This window comes from Lissotriton vulgaris, chromosome 6 (assembly GCF_964263255.1).
Source record: "Lissotriton vulgaris chromosome 6, aLisVul1.2, whole genome shotgun sequence".
NCBI classification, from domain to species: Eukaryota; Metazoa; Chordata; class Amphibia; order Caudata; family Salamandridae; genus Lissotriton; species Lissotriton vulgaris.
Window position 1 is genome coordinate 243,596,731 of NC_141694.1, and position 18,886 is coordinate 243,615,616.

The window sequence follows — 18,886 nt, forward strand, 5'->3', positions numbered from 1 at the left end:
GTCATCTCAATCTCTATGCTCAACAGCAGGGCTGGTTGCCTGCTTCCAAGAAGACGGCGAAGTCGCCTGTTAACCCTCACAAGACTGACTTTCAGCGTTTGGCAAAAAGTTTGGCAGCTGCGCCATCCTCAACTGCTGGTCTTCACGAGGCTGATTCAGACAATGTGCTATCTTCAGCATCTTCAGACCATGTTTCTCCTCCACCTAAAAAACGGGTCTGTAAAGAACATTTTGTTGACGCTCCCGAGCGTCCTACGGTGCTCAACTTCGAGCCTGCAGACATAATCCATCCAAACTCTTCCTCATGGGTGCCCTCTCCAGCTGTAGCAGCCTACATTGAGGCGCATATCCGCCAACCTTTTGAGGCTTCAGTTCGTGCCCGGTTGCGCTCAGAGTGCCCGAGGCCTGATTTGTCTGCCCACTTGGCTGAGACACCAGACGTTGACCCCATGATGGTCACGTATTTGAAAAAATATGCCAAGGACCCGAAGAAGGGCCTGGATAGATCTTGGCGATCTTGTCAAGATAAAATGTTAGACCTACTTGGGCCTCTCACTAAGATTTTGGACCTTGGTTTCAGAGCACAAGAAGCTTCTGCCCTGGTGAACCCTAAGGAGATGATCGAATGGGCGCAACGGGCGATTTGCCAATTGGGTAATGCAAATTGTGCGATGTCTGCGGAACGTCGCAGGTCCATCTTGTTAAAGCTTGACCCTAGACTCTCTGAATTGGCCACTTCGGAGTCGGGCCCTGAGGCGGACGGCCTCCTGTTTGGTCAGCCATTCCTTAAAGAACTTACGCGCTTTGTATCCACCTTCAGTGGCATCGACAGGGCGCAGGCCTCCTTGCGGCGAGCCATGCGTCCGGTTTTTGGAAAGGCCGGGCGAGGTAGGGGACGCTCGTTCGGCCGTGGCTCTGCCAATCAGTCCCAGAGAGGCAATTCCTCTCAACACAGAGGCTCCTACGACGCAGGTTATTCATCGAGAGCCAACTTTTATCCTTCCAGAAAAGGAAAAGGCCAGTATGGCAAAGGACGTTCCGGTGGTCATCAGGGACAATACCAAGATTCCCACTCTACAGGTGAGCCTGATTCATGCATGCGATGTGATGTTGGGGGGTCGCATTCAATTTTTCCTGCAGAATTGGCGCATGCTCTCCGGCGATGCTTGGGTGCTACAAACTGTTCAGGGGTTCAGAATAGAATTCTATCACCCGATGCATCAGACTTGTCCCCCTCCTTGTCTGCGTTTTCTCTTCAGGATCAGGTTTGTCTCTCCGAGGAGATAGACTCTCTTCTCAAAAAGGGGGCGGTGATTCCAACCACCCGTCATCCGAAGGGGTTTGCCAGTTCTGTCTTTCTGGTCGAGAAAAAAGGGGGCGGTGCTCGTCTTGTTCTCAACCTGAAAGACTTCAACGGCGGAGTCGTCTATCGTCATTTCAAGATGGAGGGCATCCATCTGTTGAGGGATCTCCTTCGAGAGGGGGATTGGATGGTCAGACTGGACCTCAAAGATGCTTATCTCTCGGTTCCGATTTACAAACCTCATCGCCGTTTTCTCCAGTTTCTCTGGCAGGGAGTCTGGTACGAGTATCAGGTTCTCCCGTTCGGTCTTTCGTCAGCACCATGGTGCTTCACGGAGCTGTTGAGACCAGTTGTGGAACATCTTCGGTCGCTGGGTGTCAGGTTGATTATTTATCTGGACGATATTCTCCTTATGGCGGATTGTCCTCTCAAACTTCTTCAACATCTGGAATTATCCATCACTCTTTTACAGTCTCTGGGGTTCCTAATCAATGTCCAGAAATCGGTTTTGGTTCCAGCCCAGCGTATCGATTTCCTGGGCTTTCAGATCGACTCGGTTACTTGTCAACTTCTCTTGCCCAACCAAAAGATGCGTTATATCAAGAGAGAGTTGACGTCTGTTATTTCCAGACCGACTGTGTCGTTGAGGTCGTTGGCGCGTGTAGTCGGTCTGCTGGCGTCATCCATTCAGGCGATTTTTCCGGGTCCCCTACATTACAGGGCAATGCAGCGCCTGAAAATTCTTCATCTCCGGAAAGGCCTCGGATATTCCGATCAGATTCCTCTTACGGAGGAGGTCCGGTGGGAGATGCAGTGGTGGTTGGACCACATGGAGGCCTGGAACGGCCGAGCCCTCTTCGGTGTGTCTCCGGATCTGGTGATAGAATCCGATGCCAGTCGGTGGGGCTGGGGAGCCCGTTGCGGCTCGGTCTCGACCGGGGGTTGTTGGTCCCCTCAGGAATTGAAACTTCATATCAACTGTCTGGAACTCCTAGCGGGTTCCTTTGCGATCAAGTGTTTTTCCCCCCTGCAGACCAGTTGTTGTGTCCTTCTCCGGATGGACAATATCTCGGCAGTCCGCTATGTAAACAAACTGGGCGGGACCAGGTCCAGAATCCTGGCGGAGATCGCCAAAGATTTTTGGCACTTCTGTCTGCAGAAGAAGATCACTGTTATTGCGGAGTACCTTCCGGGATGCCACAATCAGATAGCGGACTGGCACTCCAGGCATCTCCGGGATTACAGCGATTGGAGGCTGCATCCCCGGGTCTTCCGTGCTCTCCATCGGCGTTGGGGTCCTTGCCAACTAGATCTCTTTGCCTCACGCCTCAATGCGCAACTTCCGCATTTTTACAGTTGGAGGCCGGACCCTCAGGCTCTGGCCACGGATGCCTTTCTCCAGCAGTGGCCATCGACCCTCTGCTATGCCTTCCCTCCATTTCTAATGATTCCCAGGGTATTGGCCTACTCCAAACGATTTCAGACGGATCTGATTCTGATTGCCCCTCTCTGGAGGGCTCAAGCGTGGTTTCCGGTCCTTCTAGAAATGTGTTCGGCCCCACCGTTTCTCCTTCCCCCATTGTGGAATCTCCTGTTGGACCCTCTCGGAGGTCCTCATCCCCTGATCCTCTCAGGCTCCCTCCCTCTTCTCGCGTGGAGGATCTCGGGGATCGCTGGTCGCTCCCAGGCCTTTCAAGCGACGCTTCCAAGCTCCTTAGTGAAGCATGGGCTCCCAATACTCACAAACGGTATAAGGGGTCTTGGAAGCGTTGGTGTGAGTGGTGTTCACAACAACAAGTTGATCCCGTTTCAGCAGATATCAGCATGATTGTTAATTTCTTGGCCTCCTTAGCCACCTCTGGTCTGGCTTATTCGACTATCAACGGTTTCCGGTCTGCTATCTCGGCGGGTCATGCCCACATAGATGGGAAACCCGCGGGTGAACATCCTTTTGTTTCCAGGTTGCTTAAAGGAGTTCGTTTTGCAAAACCTCCCACCCCTAAGTATGTTACCTTGTGGGATGTTTCAGTTGTCCTCAGGTTTTTGGAGGCCTGGCCTTCCAATACTTCCTTGTCTCGCAAGCAGCTTTCTGCAAAACTGACTATGTTGCTATGTTTGGTCTCTTGTAAGCGCGTGTCGGATGTACACGCTTTGGATCTGGCGGGTCGCAGCTTCACTCCTGAAGGAGTTTCCTTTCGTCTTTCCAGACGTACCAAATCTAATACGCCTTCTATTTCTTATCCTTCTTTCCCTTCTCACCCCAACCTTTGTGTGGTTCAATGCCTGAAGGATTATGAGGTGAGTACCGCTTCTTTACGCTCAGACATGCAGGGTCAACTGCTGATTGCATTACAAAAGCCTTTTCGCCCTGTCTCTCCAGCTACCTTGGCGCGCTGGGTGCGGGGGCTTATGTCTGAAGCTGGAATTGATGTTTCTGTGTTTGGCGCACACTCTGCACGTGGGGCGATGGCGTCCAAAGCTTATTCCATGGGTGTTACTCTGTTTGATATCATGAAGGCTGCAGATTGGTCATCTGCTTCTGTGTTTAAAACTTTTTACTTTAAGCCTATCGATAGTGTTGCTTCTGTGGTGGTGGATCAGCTTTAAAAAAGCATAATCAGAGCCTCCTGTCCTGACATAGAATTAAAAATTTGCAAACATTCGTGACAAGAATTTTCAATTCTATTAAGGACTAGGAGGCGAGGATTATCCCACCCGTTGTATATGCATGTATCTATTATATTGTTACTATGCAATGCTTCATGGATCTTTCCTAATGAAATGTGATGAATGCTTTGGTTTTTTCTTTACCCACCCTTTATTTGCTCATGATTACACAGGATGTGTATTACGGCTTTGTGTCTCTTTTCAGGCTCTGATCCCAAGTGAGGTTCCTCCGGCTCCGCCCTTGTGGACGTTCTGCTGCGAGTTTCTTCTCCTCGTTGGCCTGCTTCTGTTCCTGTGGCTTTTGGAAGTTCCTCCGCCTCCTCGTTCGGATTTTGGTCCTTTCGAATGATGTTCTCCTTGGTTTTCTGATGTTTAATTAGTTCTTCCTACTGGATTTTGGACAAAGAAAGAGGAAGTGGTTACCTCTGAGACTGTTTATATACTATGGGTGTACTCTATGGTTGCCCTATTTCTGTTTTTTCTTTACTGTAATGTGATTGGCTGCTATGTGTCAGTAAAGAAATGAGACTAAGCATAATCCTCGCCTCCTAGTCCTTAATAGAATTGAAAATTCTTGTCACGAATGTTTGCAAATTTTTAATTGTGCTACACAGTTGCCATGTTATGATCAGGCATGCGTAGGACTCATTTTGCTGCATTATTTTATACGTTTGCCTCCAGCTGTGATGTCGCTGCTCAGAAGACCGGACACCAGGCGAGGGAAGTACACTACATTCTCAGCGTTTTGAGTCTCAGAGTAAATTAAGAATCTCTGGCATTCACCTCTAATTAGGGGTATGGGCACCGTTAAACTCCACTACGCCATAGTTGACAGAGTTTTGCCAAACTTTGCCCCTCCAAGCGAAGTGCAGAGTGGAAAACTCAGCAAACTCTGCCGGCAGAGCGGAGTTTACCGCACACCCTTACTTTCTTCAGTTGTCGTTTCGGATCTTGATGGTTATGTTTGCTTAATTTTATGTCAAGAACGGAGGCTCCTATTATGCCTTCTTTTCTTGCTTTATTTCAAATGGCAGCAAGATAAGTGAATAACTACAATACCCAGAAGGTACAGCAGAAAAACTATTGGCCAATGGGATTGAACAAAACAAACAATGCACCAATCACAGCATGAATAGTACATATGAACAGCTCTGACCACGAGTAGCCCTCTTTTCTTGCTGCTACGCAGTCAGATAAGTCATATTTTCTTCTTACTCTCCTGTTTACAGTGTTTATTGCATTTCTATTGTTTAATTATTGATTTATACTTTGTGTCCCTCAAGCGCTGCTCGCGCTCGTTTCTATTTGGTGTCTTCGAGCGCTGCTCGCGCTCGTTTCCTTACAGTGCCGGTCCCGTTTTCAGACCCGTCTTTCCCCCCCCTCGCGCGCTTTTGCGGTTGGTCTCTCCCGCTGCGCACCTCCTTTGGCTGCATTGTTTCTTACCGTGTGTCTGCCGAGGCTGTTCTGTGGGGCTCCTGTGCCTCGGTGTTATCGGCTATTCTCCTCTCACGGTCCCCGCCCCCAGGGGAGTGTTTTCCCTCTTCCTGTACACGCTCACACCCCCTTCCCAGCTCTACTCTGTAACCCTTTCCTCACTGCCATTTCGCTTCATTATGGAGGTTTCAAGCTCCCCTGAGCTCGATAATGATGAACGCGAAGCTTTCAAAAATGACCTCCGCCATTTCATTAATTCTTCTGTGGAGACAGCTGTGGAAGCTTCTATGAATCGTGTTTCTAAACACATGGAGAATTCTCTTATGAGCCTTATGACCAAAGCTTTGGCCCATTCTGCGGGGGAAAGCAGAAAGCGTAAACTGGTACCTTCCACTACTATTTCAAAAAATGTGTCACTTCTGAGTCGCGAGTTGTCCTCGCATTCGACTGAGGGCACGGTCCCTCCCAGGCCTCCTACCACGGAAGGGTTTAAAGCTACTGTAGGAAAAAGTAAATCCAAGATTAAAAATGTGGAGGTTCCTAAGAAGCTGGTCATTGATTCCATCCCTGACACAGATGATGATGATGATATGGGTGACACTGACGATTTGGCAGAACTCTTTCAGATTATTGATCCTCCTTCTCCTAAGCAAGCTAGACTTGACGCGTTTGCGTCCCAACCCGTGCTTGACTCGGAGGGCAATCCTATGTTTGACCCCTCTTCTTTCCAACAGCCTAATTCTACAGAATCGTTCTCCACCCCCAATGTGGGTGAATATATCCCCTCAAAACTCCCTCTTCCCCTGGACAAGTCTGTTAGAGCAAAGCTCAAGTCTGAATGCCCCAAACCTTCCTTACCTTCTCACATTACTGTCACTCCTTCCATTGATCACCCTCTCCTTACTTTCTTTTCGAAATTTGGCAAGGTCCCTCGCAAGGGCGTTGACAGAGCCTGGTCCACTTGTCAGGACAAATTGTTGGATGTTGTTGGTCCCTTGGCCCGGGTGCTGGACATGACGGAGACGACCTGCCTAGAGGGGTCTGACCTCAATCCCGAGGATATTTCTCTATGGATTCAAAGATCCTTTTGCCTTTTGGGCAATGCCAACGCTGCAAATATTCATGAATGCCGCAAGGTCCTGCTGATTAAGTTAGATCCGAAGTTGGCGAACCTGGCTTCCCAGGATCCTGGTGTGAAGGCTGATGGACTTCTATTTAGTGATTCCCTTGTCAAGGACCTCAGCCGCTATGTCTCTACCTTTGCCTTTTTAGACAAAGCCCAATTCTCCATTAAAAAAGTTTTCGCCCCTCGGGTTTTTGGCAGGGCCGGCAGAGGCAGGAACCGCTCTTCCGGCCGAGGTTATCAAAACCAAGGTTCCAGAGGTGCAGCCAATTCCGGCTATCAGGAATACAAGCCACAGTTCTACCCCCATCGAGGTCGTGGCTTCCATGGCCGTGGACAAAAAGGCTTCCGTAACAACAACAGCAACGCCAATAATCAAGGTAAGCCCCTCACCTCCAATTGGAGGTCGTCTGTCTCTATTTCTTCAGAGGTGGGGCACGCTCACAGCGGACCCTTGGGTCCTCAATTCTGTCCAAGGTTATCTCATAGAATTCTACGCTCCTCCTCTCCAGGCTATTTTTCCTCCTCCTCTGTTTTTTTCCGCAGACGTAGCTCTGCTCGTTTCATAAGAAATTCAGAATATCCTTCTCAAACAAGCTATCCAAGTAGCTTCTTTCGATCCCTCAGGTTTCCTAAGCTCTCTCGTTTTGGTCCGGAAAAAGAACAAAAAGGTCGGTCCTGTCATCAATCTCAAGCGGTTCAACCAGTTCGTGGTTTACCGTCACTTCAAGATGGAGACCAACATCCATCTCAGGGACACCTTACGTCCATCCAATTGGATGGTCAGACTGGACCTGCAAGATGCCTATCTCTCGATTCCCATTCACAAATCTCACATGAAATATCTTCAATTTCAGTGGCTCGGTTTCACCTACCACTTTTGTTCGCTTCCTTTCGGTCTTTCTTCCGCTCCTTGGTGCTTCACCAAGGTGATGAAACCTGTCATGTCTTATCTAAAGTCCCTAGGTATTCGTCTAATCATTTATCTGGACGATATCTTACTCATGCACACTGATAAACAGTCTCTTCTTGCCAACCTCAGCGTTACTCAGTCTCTTCTCCTCGACCTTGGCTTCCTGATCAATTCAGAAAAATCCATGTTAGTTCCATCTCAAAGTATAGAGTTTCTGGGCTTCCGTGTAGACTCTTCCACCGCTTCTCTTTATCTTCCGCAATCCAAGGTTGCAGCCATTCGAACAGAGATACGTCACGTTCTCCAGCTCTCCGAAGTGCCCCTTCGTTCTCTTGTAAGGGTAGTGGGCCTTCTTTCGGCATCTATTCAAGCCATCTTCCCCGGCCCTCTTCATTATCGCGCCCTGCAACGTTTGAAGATAAGACATCTCCGCAAAGGACTGGCGTATTCCGATCTCATTCAGATAGACCTAGAGTCCTGCCTCGAACTTCAATGGTGGATCGACCATTTAGATGCGTGGAACGGAACAACGATCTTCGCTATGGCCCAAATCTTGTCTTAGAATCAGATGCCAGTCTGTTGGGTTGGGGCACCCGATGTGGTTCAATCTCGACTGGAGGTACATGGTCTCCAGAGGAGTCATCATTGCACATCAATTGTTTAGAGATGCTGGCAGGCTCCTTTGCAATTCGCAGTCTGGCAAAAAACAAGGCAAGTTGTTCCATTCTTCTTCGGATGGACAATGTTTCTGCGGTCCGCTACATTAACCATCTCGGTAGCACAAAATCCAAACCACTCGCAGAACTTGCAAAGAGCCTTTTGGAATTCTGTCTCCAGCACAAACTGTCCCTTTGGGCGGAGTACCTGCCAGGCAATCTCAACGCCATTGCAGATTGGCACTCTTGTTATCTTCAAGATTCAAGCGACTGGAAGCTTCTTCCCTCCGTCTTTCTTTCTCTCTCCCGGAAATGTGTCCCTTTCTCTATCGATCTCAATTCCCAACTTCCCGCTTTCTTCAGTTGGCGACCGGATCCTCTCGCTCTGGCGACGGATGCCTTCCTTCAGGACTGGTCCCTACACCTCAATTATGCTTTCCCTCCATTCCTGATAATCAACAGGGTGCTTGCTCAAGTCCAACGTCAGTCGACCTCCTTGGTTCTTATGGCTCCTTTCTGGCAAGCTCAAATCTGGTTTGCTTCGCTCCTGGAGCTGGCGGTGGACTTTCCGGTACTTCTTCCTTTCAGCGAAGATCTCCTCCTAGACCCTCAGGGTCTTCCCCACACCATGATCCTGGACCGATCTCTGGTTCTTTCAGCATGGAAAATTTCCGGTCTTCCTCTTCTGACATCGTTTCACAGGAAGCTTCACTCTTTATCAGCCAAGCTTGGGCCCCGGGCACTTCCAGAGCCTACAAGTCAGCTTGGACTTTATGGTCAAGCTGGTGATTGGAACGGTCTGTCGATCCCTTTTCAGCCCCTCTAAGTTTTGTGGTTAACTTTCTAGCTTCAGAAGCTAGCGCGGGTACATATTACAGCACTGTCAACCTTTACAGATCCGCTATCTCTCTGAACCACTGTCCCATCCATTGACAATAAGCCGGTAGGTACTCACCCATTAGTGTGTTGTCTTCTCCGAGGAGTCCGATTCTTGAAACCTCCGTTGGCTAAGTATTCCTTTTTATGGGATGTTAATTTGGTTTTCAAATTGTTTATTTCATGGCCTGACAATGATGTTCTCTCTCTTAAAATACTTTCAGCCAAACTTACCATGTTATTGTGCTTAATATCAATCAAACATGTTTCTGATGTCAAAGCTTTGGATTTGTCTTCAAGACAGTTTTCGCCTTCTGGTGTTTTGTTTCAGGTTCACAGGCATACCAAAACCAATTTGCAATCTGTGTTGTATCCCTAGTTCCCTTCCCAACCTCAGCTCTGCGTTGGTCAATGCCTAAAAAGTTATGAACAAAAAACTGCTGATCTCAGGACCTCCTCTCATTCGCAATTGCTCATTTCTTTTCGAAAACCCCATCATCCTGTGTCCTCTGCCACACTAGCCCGTTGGGTGCGTTGGATTATGTCCCTCACGGGCATTGACATTACCACCTTTGGTGCACGTTCCGCTAGGGGTGCTATGACCTCTAAAGCCTTTTCGGCAGGCTCTCGTTTGGAGGATATCCTGAAATTAGCAGATTGGTCAAATGATTCTGTTTTCAAAACATTTTATAGCAAACCTGTTGTTACTGCTTCTTCTTTGGTGGTTAATATGCTTTGAACAAGCATAATAGGAGCCTCCGTTCTTGACATAAAATGAAGATTGTCCTAGTACTTATGACGGAAAGTCTTAATTTTATTAAAGACACGCAGGCGAGTATTATCCCACCTCTTCATTACTAATTATCTCTGTTATCCCACCCTTAGGAACTCCGGCTTTACCACCAGCATCCTCCTAATACTGACACTGCTGCTGTGGACTGTCTTTCTTCAGCTGGATCATCGTCTCCCTTCCGCTGGACTTTCTTCCATCATTATCCTGCAGTTCTGGGTTTCCTTCAGGATTTATTTGCTTGGATTAAGACTTTTTGCATTTTGTTTGCGATTGTTCCTCTGTTTATGCACTCTCACTGACTTTCTCGCACAAGAAAAGAGGGCTACTCGTGGTAAGAGCTGTTCATATATACTATTCATGCTGTGATTGGTGCATTGTTTTTTGTTCAATCCCATTGGCCAGTAGTTTTTCTGCTGTGCCTTCTGGGTATTGTAGTTATTCACTTATCTTGCTGCTATTTGAAATAAAGCTAGAAAAGAAGGCATAATACTCGCCTCCGTGTCTTTAATAAAATTAAGACTTTCCGTCATAAGTACTAGAAAAATCTACATTATCTTGAATCTTTTCAATTTAGCCATTTTAGCCAGTACGTGTTTCATCGTATTCACGACTTCATCAGGGCTAAAATTACAAACAAAATAACCTCATTGTTATACCGTTAACAAGCTATTCCATAAACAGAAAAAATCACCCCGTGACTTAAAACGTGCATATCATGTTGCATTACAAAACAGTGAACTGTGTGTGACAGCCCATGTTGCGGAAAACCAATTACGCAATTCTTATTCCAAAATTCCATCTAAGAGGGAAAATGTAAGATTATGCAAAAAATCCTCATTTTTCAATATCTCATGCGCAAAAGGACAATAACAAAGAACTCTAATCGTGTGTTACATTTTACAACTGAGATTTCATTCTCACCAATCTAATCCTAAAGTGGGGGTAATTTTTTATTCTCAACCTACGTACTACATGGTGATCCAGGGATACTTGCCAATTTGCCACACCATCATGAAGTCCACCCTATTTATGTCACCAATTCCATCTCTAGTGAAGTTAAAAACACCACACCCATGCTATCCACGTCCTGTGCCCTATTCCATGCCAAAGTCACAAATCATCAATGTCAATGCAAAACTCGGGTACCTGTCATATCTTGAAAGATACCCTTGTAGCCTACAATCAAAATTAAAGAAAACTGACCCAGTATTCTAACCAAGACATTTCATTCAATCATTATGTTTGTGAGGAAAATTTCCTGCCAGTTGTCTGGATAAAGATCCTTCTCCGGTAAGTTTATTCAAGTTTCAAAGTGGTTCTGAAATGACAATACCATATCAGCACAACTGTCCAATACCCCATTTTCCCTGAGCCCATCCTGTAATGAAACACCTACAAAACTAACTCACTCAAGTGATCCTGCATGGCTCAATTGTGGCAAATTCTCATGTACGCTTCCTCGTGTCAAAGTATGTGCTCCGTATCTGCAACTAAACATAAAAATAGAGTCCCACATCAGAATTAAATAAATGCAGGCACTTTCAAAATAAATGGATCACCAATTCTCAAACACTCACCCGTCTCCGTACCAAGATCTTCCGTCGCTGTACGCATCGGTTTACAGTTTCCTGTGTAGGAGCCATCTTCAAACCTCTTCAAACATTAATACATTTAGAGCTCAAAAGTAGACTTGTGTCACTTCCAGAATTACCACAATCAAGTGTGCCTGACTTAATGACAGCCCAAGGCCGTAGAAATTTTCACAGGCGTCTGCAGTAACTTGGAGCGCCTTCTTACCAGAACAAGATTTCCATGTCCCAATTAAATATTCCACTATTCAACCTGCCTCTCATCAATTCATCTCACTTCAATTAGTAAGACATTTGAGATACGACTTCCCTCATATTGTGTTAGCTGCAGGATGTTTTTGCCCGGTACTATGAAGCAGTTGCAGAGTCGGGTACTCAGCAATCTACGTACTCACCCTTTTATCCTAACTGTCAAAATACTGTCAAAAGCTAATAATTTTTTAAATCATTGCGCTCTTAGCGCAGGTCTCATTATCAGTTCAGTATCTAATAAGACCAAACTGTAAGTCAAAAATCCACACCATCCTCTGAAATACATTAAACATGTATTTACCTAATCCTTAGCCAATCATGAAACCCTTTTCATGAAAACTATAGTTTCAGGGATTATCTCATGTGCAGCTTCCAACATAAAGATTTCTGCAACTCCTAACATCATTAATATCCATATATATCAACTGTCCAATTGCTTTAGCTAGCATTAATTTCAGAGTCTATTTTACAATGATGGGCTTGGGGTCGTCACATTCTAGTGCCTGGAATCAACACAACCTGGTAATCTGTGTCATTCCTGTAACAGCTGATCACTCCCATATGTATAATCGTCAAAGGAAGTTTGATCAAATTTGACCTTCACACAACAGTCATGGAACATGGCGAAGGTGGTTACATCATGTTCCATGGTTCCTATAGAACCATTCTGACCTCATGATGGAGGAGCAATTATACCAAAATTACATTACATTTGATATTACAAATAACATCAGTGCCCCCAAAAATATGTAACTCATGGTCATTGTTTAGACACTTATCAACCAACTTCAGTTGTCAGGAGCTCCCTGTTCTTTCTGGTATGTCGGCACGCTCAGGGGTCCCTGCTTGCTCACATTTCTGTGCAGTAAGTTTTCCTTTTCTTGCCACTGTCAATGTGTGTTTCATTTCATTGTATTTGTTGGTGCCAGAGCTTGTTTTGCCAATGATTGTTGTTTTTTGGTGCTTGCAGCCATCTCACATTACTGGACAGGGACTGTTGAGAAGCACCTGGCATGCATATGGGTGTGGCTAGCCTCATGTGCTAAGCACCTGACATGCTTATGGGCGTAGCTAGCCTCATGTAGTTAACTGTCACCAAATTGGCAATAAAAGTCCCACCCACGCAACTGTCAGTGCTTGGCTTAAAGTCCTGTTTCCTGTTTTGGCTGGGGACTACTTCTATCACCATTTTAGGATTTCCTTATTCACCGTTGGACTGAAGAACCCACCGGTCTGGGACTGCAGCAAGCATCGGACAGCTAAGTGAAGCACGCTTGAAGGCTGCGTGTGCAACTGAAAGGCTGTGTGACTTTGACACTTTCTGTTGGTATTGGAAGGCTTGTCCTTGCATATTTGCCATGTGAATTGGACATTTGGTTTTTGGCGCAAGATTCAAGACCATGACATTCACATATTTGTTTCGGGCTTAGCGCTTGGGGTCATTTTATGTTTGAACTTGTTTCATTTTTGTTTTAAGCTTAGCGCTGGGGTCTTTTTATGTTTGAACCCATTACTGATTTGTGAGAGTTTTGTTTATACACTATTTGTCTAGAATTTTGCTAGTAAGATAAATATTGTGAATTTGATACTGCGCTTTGCGCATGGAAGCATCCTGTTATATCTCTGATTACAATATTTTATGGACAGTGGCCTATGAAGTCATTTGGGCTTGTTCCTAGATAAGAATTTTTGTTTATGGATGTTTTGTGCAAAAGACACAATGTGTCCTTTGCCTGGCTGTAGATGACATATAATCATACCAGTGACTCCTTTTGGCAGCTTTGTTTTTAGAGAACTATTATTTGGATTGTATTCTCCGGCAACCTATAGACAAAGGCTAAGAAAGTATCTCAGCTCCTCTTCAGAACCAGGTAATGAATTTGACTTGCTTATTATGAATTTTCTGTGTGGAGTGCTACTGGGGAGCCCAGAAGTGTCTCTATATTAATCTGTTGCATTCCTTATTTTAGAGAGAAACACATGTCCTAAAGGAAGCGACCCCACTCTGCTAACAGATCCCATCGAGAGTGCCGGGCTCGACCAGGCTGTCTGGAGCAGCAGTGTTCTCTCTCTTTTTCTTGTCCCATTCCCCTTCCCCTTTGGGACACCTAACGGGACGTCTATAGTGAGTTTAGTAGTGCTGAGAGGTGTTGAAGAAGGATAAAGGAAAGTTCATCACTCCTACTGACTTCAGGTGGGTGGCTGCACTAAAGTCTTACATAATCGCATTATCCACATTAGTTCTCTTCCTCTGAGACAAAATTCTCTCTTACCCCCTCTGGGGTCCCTAATCACATGATCTTGAAGCTCGTGTTTTGTGTCTGGGATGTACATTCGTGGCATGAACCACAATTGGATATCTTACATTATTCATCTCAAATGCCCCCATGTGCTTTCCAACCCTCTCTGTTGGACTCCTTATCATACTACCAACATAAATACTATCACATTTGCAAACAGGAATGCATACTACAGGGTTAGTATTACATTTGATATTGGATATCTCATATTCCTCTGGTTCTATGTTACAAAAATTCTTGGCCTTGGCTAGAGCCCACCTACACATCCCACAGTGACCAAATTTGTAAAATCTTATTGTGTGCTGTGTCATCCAGTTACATCTCAATTTGTGTGTAGGATAATTAAAAATATTCACAGCCTGGTGGGCAGAAAATCTAGATTTTCTTAAAGAAACGGAGGGTTAGATTAAGCAAATCTTCATTATTTGCCAGCTCACAGCAGCTACAGTTGCAGAGTATAGAACTTCAAGTAACATTCTAAGACACTAAAGTCTATCTACACGCAGCCATCTTCCTTCTTTCCAGAAGCTGCAAACAAGATAATTTCCAGGAGAAAAAAACATAAACTTCGATGGGAAATGGTTCACTTCTACCAAGCCAACCCAGAGGAGTCTTCCTAATCAGAAATAGAAAAGAACAGAGTAAGTAATATCTTTATAATCCCTGGGGTGGGTCACAGTAACATGTAGAGCGATAATCTAAGCCTCTGTATCTTTAATAAAATCCAGATTTTCGCCCACCAGGCTGTGAAAAATCAAAATCTTATGGCATGACACGAGGCTAACATTATGCAAGTTTCAAGTGCATTTAGTACATAGTCAACCACATTTGTGATTGGTCTGAAATAGCAGTTTTTAAACATATTTTCATTCAACCAGTCTGTAGTTTTAAGAATATCCTGGAGGTCTCCACCCAAAATAAAAGCCTTGGAAGCCAATGCATCGCACTCCGAAAGTAGAACCATCCATGTCACTTTCGCTCATAACTTCTTTCACCCATCTCACCAGTGTAGGAAAAGAAACTACCTTATATGGTCATTTGTGAGAAATCCATAAATTGAGTTGCATGTCTTCTCAAGCTTTCAGTTCTCTTTTTATACTCTTTCAGGCATTTCACAATGCACAGAATTTCATTCTGTGGAGAAGATAGAAGATAGAAGATGACATAGTTTTAGTCCTCTTTTTGAGATAGAAGCCAACTACCTCAGGTTGATAGGCCCTGCTAGTGATGTCTATTGCCTTTACATCTGGAATCCGTCTGAAAGACACCAGGCAGAGTAGTACTGTAAATTTATAGGAGACACGTTTAAAAGACAGGCTGGAGTTGTTGCCCCAGGAAGATGCAACATGCATAATGTTTTTAACAGCCCAGAAGGCAATGTATTTTGCAGTTGGTGGGTTTAGTACCAGTAAACTTCTCATTATTTTCTTAGTCAATATGTTTTGGCCCAGAGAGACATTGTCCACAAAGATGTGTCCTGCAGCTATGGCTGATCTGTAAACGCTAGCTGTTATGTAACTTAGGCCTGATGTGAATAATTCAGACAGGAAGTTTACCACATGTACTAGATAAGTTGAAACAGGATTGTAGTGTTGTTAAAAACACCAGTGAACCCATTAATAATTTCACATAAAAAAAATAGTGCTGCTAGGTGATCTTAATTTTTGGTTGGACTCGGCGGAGTTAGGTACCCAGGCAGCCGCATTGAAAGATGTCCTTCTAGATATGAACCTCACTCAGCAAATCCACCTCCCTACTCATACAAAAGGTCATAGCCTTGACCAAATCGGGTCTCAGAACATACCTCTGGCCATCAACTCCATCTTGCCTTGCATCTGGTCGGATCACTTTATGATCAAATTTACCTTGACCGTTGAAAACAACAGGAAACCTCCTATTCAGCCAGGAGGCAAAACTAGAACCTGGAAGAATGTGGATACTCCGGCTTTTATTGGCACTTTAAGATCTTCTTGCCCTCTTTTAGATCAGGACACTGAAGAAATGGAAGCAGCATTCTCCATGTGGCTACTTCAGGCAGCCGATGTCTATGCTCCTTACACTAACTTTCCACGCTCTCGTCCCAACGACGCTCATAGGTGGTTCTCACCTCATTTGAAAAGTCTTAAACTTGGAGTTCGTCAGATGGAGCGCAAGTGGCGAACAGACTATTTAGAAGTAGACAGAGTTAACTATTGCAAGACACGTAAGGACTATCAAAAACTGCTTCAGGAACACAAAACTGACTACTTCTCCAAAAAGATCCTTAATGCTCACAACAAATCTAAAGAGCTGTTTAACATCGTAGAGAACCTGAGTGCTAGCGACAGAACGTCTCTCCCGATAGCCCCTACTCAGGAGCTGTGTAACTCACTAAACTCCTTCTTCTCGGATAAAATCAGTGCTATCAAACGAAGCATACCTACTACTCAGTCCCCGCTTTTATTGACTGACAATTATCACAACACTGTGACCTTGAGCTCATTTCCCCTAGTTGACAGCATTACGCTGCTCAAACTCCTCGCCAAAGTTACTTCAGGTTCTCCTGACGACATCTGCCCCCCTTTTATCCTGAGAGAAGTGTGAGCCAGTATTCCGGAGGGTATACTTGCTTTACTGAATGGCACGCTCTCTCAGGGCAAAGTCCCTGAAAATTTTAAAAAAGCCCTTCTTATCCCCCTGTTAAAAAAAGTAGGTGCTAATCCACAGGACCTGCAAAACTATAGGCCCATCTCCCTTCTGCCTTACTGTGCCAAACTTTTGGAGGCTCATGTCTGTAACAGCATCTCCAAATTCTTGGAAGAATCAGAGTATTTTGCACCGAATCAGGCTGGTTTCCGCCCATGTCATTCCACCGAGGCGGTCATCCTCTCGGTGCAGAATACCCTGCGACGGAATGCGGATGAGGGAATACATCAGGCTCTGGTGCTGCTGGACCTCTCAGCCGCTTTCGACACGGTCGACTATAACATCTTGGTCGACCGTGTCGAACAGGCAGGTCTCAGGGGCCTGGCATTGAGCTGGATCCGCTCATTTATTACGGGGCGCACTCAGGCTGTCAGACTCGGACCTTTCACTGCCCCCACCATACCCTCTACCTGCGGAGTCCCGCAGGGCTCTTCGTTATCACCCCTGCTTTTTAATATATATCTACGCCCCCTTTTGCACTCCCTCAGGAGGGCCAAAGTAATGATATTCAACTACGCAGATGACCTGCAGTTGATTTTCCCTTTAAACACCAAGGATGCTGTGGTTGAATTTCAAAACACTATGTCCCACATTTTGAAATGGATGAACTGCAGTCATCTGAAGCTCAACCCTGGCAAGACCAAACTGGTCTTGCCGGGGCTGAGCGCCCTCAGCTGGAACCCCAGCTTCTGGCCTTCCTGTATGGGAACTCCCCCATCCAAGTCATGCTCGGTCAAGAGTCTGGGAATACACATTAGCGAAGACCTCTCCCTCAAAAAACAAGTCGGTGCTGTTGTCTCAGCTAGTTTCTTCCAGCTGAAGAAAATCAAGAAAATTGCTAGCTTCTTTTCCCCGGCCGCTCTCACTCAGATAGTCATCCCCCTGGTTCTGTCCAGACTTGACTTCTCTAACAGCCTTTACCTTGGCATTCAAGCTGGAGAGCTCAAACGCCTTCAGCTAGTTCAGAACCAGGCCGCCAGACTCCTCCTGAACCTCTCTAAGAGGCAGCCTGTAAGATCCGGCCTGAAACAGCTACACTGGCTGCCTGTGGAGCAGCGTGTGGCGTTTAAAACAGGGTGCATTGTATTCAAATCTCTACATGACTCCGGCCCCCTTTTCATCAGAGACATGTTTAAGAGATATACTCCTTCACGTAATCTTCGCTCCACTCATAAATCTCTTCTGACTGTCCCATCCTACAAGCGGAAGCGTCTTGGAGGCAGCTGCTTTGACCTTCTTGCAGCTGGGTTTTGGAATTCCCTTCCCCTCCATCTGAAACTGAATGACAACATCCTCAGTTTTAGACATTCCTTGAAAACCTGGCTTTTCACTCAGGCGCACTGTTGAGCTGCTCCCTCCCCTGTGACCCTGCGCTAGCTCCTTCCTACAGCGCCATGAAGCCTCCGGGCGTACGAGCGCTTATAAATACCTACTAACATTAACATTAACATTAACATTTATTCCATGCCAGTCAATATGCCTTCCTTGTTCCAAAAGCCCAGGATTCAGATATGAGTCGAAAAGCATCTGACGAAGGTTCTGGGATTCAACATTGTCTCCTGAAATCTTCCAGGATGTCAGTACTAGTAGTCCCTGTTCCATGAGGGGGTGTAACTGTCCTCTGGACCTAAGGGTATTACTCTGAATGATGGTATTGGGAAGGGGAAGTCCATGCTCATCTCCAGAATGACTGGGAACCAGGCCTGTGAGTTAGTACAACTCTCTCCGCTTTGCTGTGCATGCATAAACGCAGAAGTAGTCACAGTAGCATGACAAATGGAGGGCAAACATAGGGCCTCAAACCCTTCCAGTCCTGGAGGTATGCGTCTACCCCCTCTAGCTTGAGGGTTGGGTCTCCAGCTGAAGGAGTTCTTCAACTGAGTGTTTACTCTGCCTGCAAAGACGTCTGTCCCAAAGGAACTCCATTTGGCCTGGATAGTCACGAATATCTCTCTATCTAGTCTCAAATTGCTGGAGTCCTTGAAATTCCTGGAGAACCAGTCCTCCATGCCATTGCTTAGACCAGGAATGTGTTCTGCTATGACTGAAAGTCCTTCGTTCAAGCAGTATTCCCAGAAACCTTTTGCTAATTCTGTAAGTCCCATGGAGTGGGCTCCCCCCATCTTGTTGACATAACTTCATCACACAGCATTTCATCAAATTCTGGATGAAGCACCGAACTACAAATGAACCTGCTATTAATTCTAAGCAGTTGATGTGCAGTTCCTTCTCTTGATCTGTCCAGTGACCTCCTGTTGATGAGTTGCCACGTCACGTACCCCATCCTTCTAAACT